Below are 6,617 nucleotides of genomic sequence, written 5' to 3' on the forward strand. Positions count from 1 at the left end.
AAATTCATATCAAAAGCTTACCGGTTGACTGAAACTGTTGATGGTGCTAATTTTGGTGGACGCCATGTACAAAAGGCGGCTGAACCGTCGTAACATGGTGAACATGCAGTTTCGATATAAAATAAAAATTTATAAAAGATTATAAAAAAAAAAAACGATCTCATGTTGTTCATTGTCCGACTGACTGCAGTGATCATATATAGACTGAACGCGTGTTTGAACTGTGAATAGAAATTACCATATGCATTAAATATACCAATCCATAATTCCGGCTTAAAAGCACGAGCATCCCGATCAGCGCGTTATTTTCTTCAGTTTTACGGGCGCGATTGATGCAAGCACGTGAGTGCGACTAACCGAGTGCGATCGCCGGAGTACAGAGGTCTTGATTCCAGCGTCATGTGGATTACAGTCAGTGAAGGGTGCCGTATAGATCCCACCGGCGGCACCCGGCCTCCTCCCCCGGGCCATTCCCGGCGGTTTTCTGAACTCTGCATACGTCACAGTGCAGTCGGACCTGCTAACTGATGTCTTAACCCCGTCGCGAGTGTTTGAACTAGGCCTATATATATATAACTATATATGTCAAACTGACGTCAACTGTGACACCCGCCTCAGATGACTTATTATAATTATATCCGACGGAGATATCGGGTCTAACCCTTCCACTCCGTCGATAGTATATGCGTGCCGTGTGGAGGGTGGATGGGGCACCCGGGAAGGAGTGATCTGTCACTAACACTTTAAATGAAACTGAGCTTTCTGTCAGGTTCCGAAGTTTCCCCTCCAGTTATAAAGCCGCAGCTGGCCAAGTTGTAAAACCACTACTTAAGAAGCCCTCTGTAGCAGACGGATCAGAATGTTCTACGAAACTGATGATCAGTCGACCAGTCCGGCTCAAATTTATCTTTTGTCTATTGACGTCATTGAAAAAGTTGTTCTAAGTCTGTTCAGTATTTGAATACCTATACACTCCATATTCCCTGCTGTCACCCAGCCGGCAGCCAGTCAGCATGCAGACCCCCACATAGTACAGAGACTCATGCACTTCAGTTTCAACTGAGGACACTATGATTGATATGCTCGGTCCTGCTGGCATTAGATCAAGGTCATGTCTCTGTTCTTACTCCGGCCGTCTGTGCGGATCTCAGCACAGCTTTTGACGCCATAGACCATGATACACTTCTGTTGCACATCAGTCCTCCATCATTACTACAGGGTTTCTGGATCAGTTATCTCTCATGGGTTAAAAGCTATCTTTCACGTCGCATCCAGCTGCAGACAGTCATATCAATAATGACTCGTCACAACCAGCACCTGTCTACTCTTCATCATGTACACCAAACCTCTTCATACACTCATTTAAGACATTCTGTTTCTAATCTTTCGCAGACAACACACAGCTTTATAGAGCATGTCACCCCACAGAAATAGGTCAAACCAGGCGATACACCACTTTTTTGAACAAGTCGCCCCACAGAAATAGGTAAAACCATACAGACTTTACAGTCATGCATCACAGATGTAAAATCATGGATGACAGATCACAAACTTAAACTAAACGAAGATCACAAACTTCAAGTAAATGATAACAAAATAAAAGCACTTCACATTCTCTCAAAAACGCTCCTTTCTGACTTGCCTAAGCCTTTATCTATTCTGGCAGAAACTTCAGACATACCTTTCTCTCAACATCTGCACGCAATTTAGGGTATATGCTTTCAGATGACATAAACTTCGCTCAGCATCAACCATACTTATAGGTCAGCATAAGCTCCATTCGCCAGTATCTAACCACACAACCCACAAAGACATTGGTTTGTTCTTTTGTCCTATCGATTCGACTATGGAAATGCTCTTCTTCCTGGCTGTCCCAAACACTGTGTTGACAAACCTTTTACAAAATTCAAAACTCTGCGGCACCGGACTCGCTCTCAAATCTAAGAAACGTCAACACATCACTCCCCTACTTACTTCACTTCACTGGCTCCCCATTAAAGCACGAATACAATACAAACTCTAAGTTCTCTGTCACAATTTCTTCACTGATTTTTGCCCTATCTTTCGGATCTACTTTCTGTCTTTTCACAATCCAGACAACTCCGTTCTTCAGGTTCACATGACATGCGCACACTCTGTATTCCAAAGACCCGCACAAACTTCTTACGGTAACGTTCCCGTTTTCTTTTGTTGCACAGAAACGGTGGAATTCACTACTCGCACACCTCCATCACACCTCAACACCCGCATTCAAGGGAGCACCAAAAACAAATATTTTCAAACTATTAATTTTTATTCTCAATAAAGCCGTACCATCTATACATGCTTGCTTTAATCTGATCGCTGGGTGTAATCTTTATGTTGACTTGTAGATATGTGTGTGTGTGTGTGTGTGTGTTGGGCGCGTGCTCCGCTCTGAATAGTAATAGATTACAGGGACTGAGCAGGGGCTTGTGTGGCTGGATCACTGAGTTAAGTTCAGTTCAGTTCCTCAAGAAGGCGTCACTGCGTCCGGACAAGTCCATATACGCTACACCACATCTGCTAAGCAGATGCCTGACTAGTCAGACCTTGAGGGAAAATAAAAGAAATGAAGTAAAACTATACAAAAGTAAATACATAGATAAGTGATTACTTTAGAGGTGCTTGTTAAATGTTATTCAGTCCATTTACTCCATTTAATTCATTGACTGAAACAGAATTCCATGAAATCCTGAAAAAAATTACAATAAAATCCTGTGAGCTCGATCCTGTACAAGCCTCTGTCTTTTCCTGGTGTGTCTCACAGCTTCTCCCCACAATCACCAATATTGTCAACTCATCCCTTCTCACTGGAACGTTTCCATCCACTTTCCGGCCTCTTCTAAAGAAACCCAACCTTGACGCAAACATTTTGAAAAACTCTCGACCAGTTTCTAACCTTCCATTCCTGTCCAAACTCCTTGAAAAAGCTGTCCTGAAACAGCTCAACAACCACCTTTGTTTCAACAGTCTCACCCACCCTTTCCAGACTGCCTATCGTGCTGACCACAGCACCGAAACCACTCTCCCCCACATCCTGAATGATCTACTGCTAGCGTCCGACTCAGGACAAATTTCCCTTCTCACTCTTCTCGACTTGTCAGCTGCCTTTGACACGATAGACCATTCAATCCTTCTTTCCCGTCTTCATTTTACATTATAATTTCCAGTCTGAACCCGTTAAAATCGAACACAGAGTCCCACAGGGATCTGTTTTGGGCCTAGTGCTTTTCACACAGTACACTGCTCCTCTCGCTGAAATTATCAACTGCCATAATGTCAGTCATCATTCTTATGCTGATAACATTCAACTCCAGAAGTAATACCCATGAAAAATTGTCGTCGCTCTTGCAAGAAACATCCGACTGCTTCATGGACATTCAAAATTGGGTGACTCTAAATAAGTTACAATTGAACGCGGACAATACTGAAGCAATGATCATAGGAACTAAACAAAAACTCTCTTCCATCACAACTGACACAATCAAACTTGGCAGTACATCCATCAACCCTCTTTCCAGCTCAGTCAGGAACCTCGGCGTTGTCCTTGACAACACACTGCCAGTTCATCAGTCAGACATGTAAATCCTGCCATCTAACTTTTCAATCTCTATCAAAACAGCTTCCACAATGGACATGTGCTAGAGGATTGGACATACAGCTTCTTAAAACCCATACCAAAACCAGGAAAGGACCATCATCAGGTAAGCGGCTACCGAATCAAAACCACTGGCATGCAAAACTTTGCTGGAAAGTTCATGGAATGCATAATAGCCAGGAAACTTGCAAGGGATCTTGAACAGAGGCACATTCTCCCTTCAAATCAAGTGGTTACAGAACAGGTAAGTCTACATGGGAAAATACGGCTGCTTTCGCGTATGAAGTATATGAAGGATTTCAAAGAAAAGAAGAAACACTAGCAGCAGCAATCGTCCTTGAAGATGCCTACAATAAAGTCCAGTTTGTGCGCCTCGTGGAGCTGTTACTAAGGTATGGAGTAAGTTTGACGCTGACCAGATGGATAGCAGCAGCGCTTCAGGAAAGAACCGTTGTACTACGCCTCGGAGATTGGATGTCCGCACTTTCTAAACTATCCATGGGACTGCCACAAGGGTCTCCGCTCTCTCCTGTCCTCTACAACGTCTACACGAAAGGCCTTGCAGACTTAAACAACAATGGAATAGCTCGGGCGATTACACTTGCGGATGATGGCCTGGTCTTCAAAACTTCGAAAGATGCTCAAGAAAGAACTAAAGCGGTCCAGAAGCAACTGAACAATATCGCCCAATGGTGCAAGAACACAGGATCTTCCATCAATCCAGCGAAAGCCCAAACGTTGCTGTGCACCCTCAACAACAAAACCACGAGCAAATCACCACCACCTGTGTCATTCGACGGAATTCAGATCGAGAAAACCGATGCTGACCTTCAGAAAACATACGGAAAATACTGTTCTCAAATGCAAAAAGGGTCTTTCAGTCTTAAAAGCAATGGCAACCAAAGGTATCGAACAACGCCACCTCTTCCTGCTATATCAATCACTCTTTCTCAGTGTGATCGACTGCGGACTCAAGAGAACAACACCGTCTCAAAGCAGCCTCCTAAAATTAGAAAGAGTTCAAAATGAAGCTGATCCTTGTAACAACAAAAGACACGCCTCCGGAATCCATGTGATACCTGCTTGACCTTCCTTCACTGCAGGACAGAAACATGTTAGAACAGGAGAAGACCTACTTCAGAGCATTAGAAAACCCTCAAAACCCACTGCATGATGCAGTCAAGGAACCAAAAGGCAGCCGTCTAGGACGAGGAAGATCATGGATGGGGCAAGCAGAAAACACAATCCAGCTAGTATGCCGACTACAAGACCTGAAAGAAACAAAAGAATGGGAGGAAAACCCCGAAAACCTCAATCATCTATTCAACACAGCCATTTCACCCACTCTAGGAAGACATTGTCGGGAATGGCCAGAGGGCAAAACTGATGCAGAAGTGAAGCTACTCATAGAAGAAAACAGTAAAGGAGAGGACATCATCATGTGCACAGATGGCCCAGTCACCAAAGACCAATGCAAAGTCACAACCTCAACGATAGAAGTTGAAGCTGTGACACATGCTCTCCAGTGGCTATCATCTAACATATCATATGCCTGGAAACCAATATGCCATGATTCTAAACCAATATGCCATGATTCTAACGGACTCAATGAACCTCATACAGAAAATTGAAAGTGGAATGGGAAACCCAGAGTGGCATGAGGCAAAGCGCGACTTTCAGATTAAAAAAACTTACATGGTCATACTGCCCGGGACATGCAGGTGTTAAGGGAAATGAGCGAGCTGACAGACTTGCTGGTAACCCAATAACAACGAGCGACCTACATCTAGGAAAATCGGAAATCCTCAGAAAAGTCAAAGAATACCAAAAAGAACAGGTACAAGGCCATCACACCATCGATCGCCTTAAAAAAAAAAAAAAAAAAAAAAAGGTAGACAGAGGGAGCAGCCGTAAGTCTAGCATGAAAGGTAGAGCACGTTGCTGGCTTTGCAAATCAAACGAATATTGCCATCATTTCCAAACCAACATTGCGCAAATTTCTTCAAAACGGAACAGAGTCTCTGTGGGCTTTTCCAAATGCAGTAGACTGAGCAACACGCTCAGTAGACGTCAAGTTCCTGGCATCAGAGATCTTTTCCCACCCTTCTTGCGGCCAGTCAGTGGCACTGCCTGTGTGTGTGTGTGTGTGTGTGTGTGTGTGTGTGTGTGTGTGTGTGTGTGTGAATGTGTGTGTGTGTGTCAGTGTGTGTGTGTGTGTGTGTGTGTTTATGCCATTGTGCGTGTGTGCGTGCGCCGCGAGTGTGTAAGTGTACACATGTCGGGAGAGCTCTGCCGGTGCACGTCAGTGCGTGTGTGTATATATATATATATATGTGTGTGTGTGTGTGTGTGTGTGTGTGCGTGCGTGCGTGTGTGTGTGTGTGTGTGTGTGTGTGTGTGTGTGTGTGTGTGGAGGATGAGGTATGTGCGAGTATGCATGTCCGAGTCTGTGGGTGTGGGAGCAACGGAATATTGGAACGTGCGGGTGTCGGGGACGGACGAGGGGGAGGGGAGAGGGAGCGGTAGTGGGGGGGGGGGGTGGGGGGGGGGGGGGGGGGGGGGGGGGGTGGTATCATGTTTGAACTGGATTTCAAGTCAGCGGCGCTCAGTTTCTCAGTTAGCGACCGTACGGTGGCAAACTTACCTTTTGCATGGTTGGTTTCACTCAGACCCTGCTCGCGACACTGAGAAAAGTACAGCTCTTTTTTGTCTCAAATGAAATCTCTTTGTGTCTTGTTGTTTCCGCCTTAAGAACATCTTTTTAGTATGATACTAACATTGCGTGTTCAAAAGTACTCTCTGATTTTATGCCCATTTTCTGGGATTTAACCGCATTGTCAATTGTTTGTCAAGTGCCGTTCACAAAGCAACATAATCAGCCCGCCAACTGATCAACTGTTTAAAAAAAATCTATTTTTGGATCAGTGTATCAACCACTATGCTACCGCAACTCCTGTGGAAGACCCACTCTGAAATGTTAAAAATAGACAAGGAGACC

This window comes from Babylonia areolata, chromosome 2 (assembly GCF_041734735.1).
Source record: "Babylonia areolata isolate BAREFJ2019XMU chromosome 2, ASM4173473v1, whole genome shotgun sequence".
Taxonomy (NCBI): Eukaryota; Metazoa; Mollusca; class Gastropoda; order Neogastropoda; family Buccinidae; genus Babylonia; species Babylonia areolata.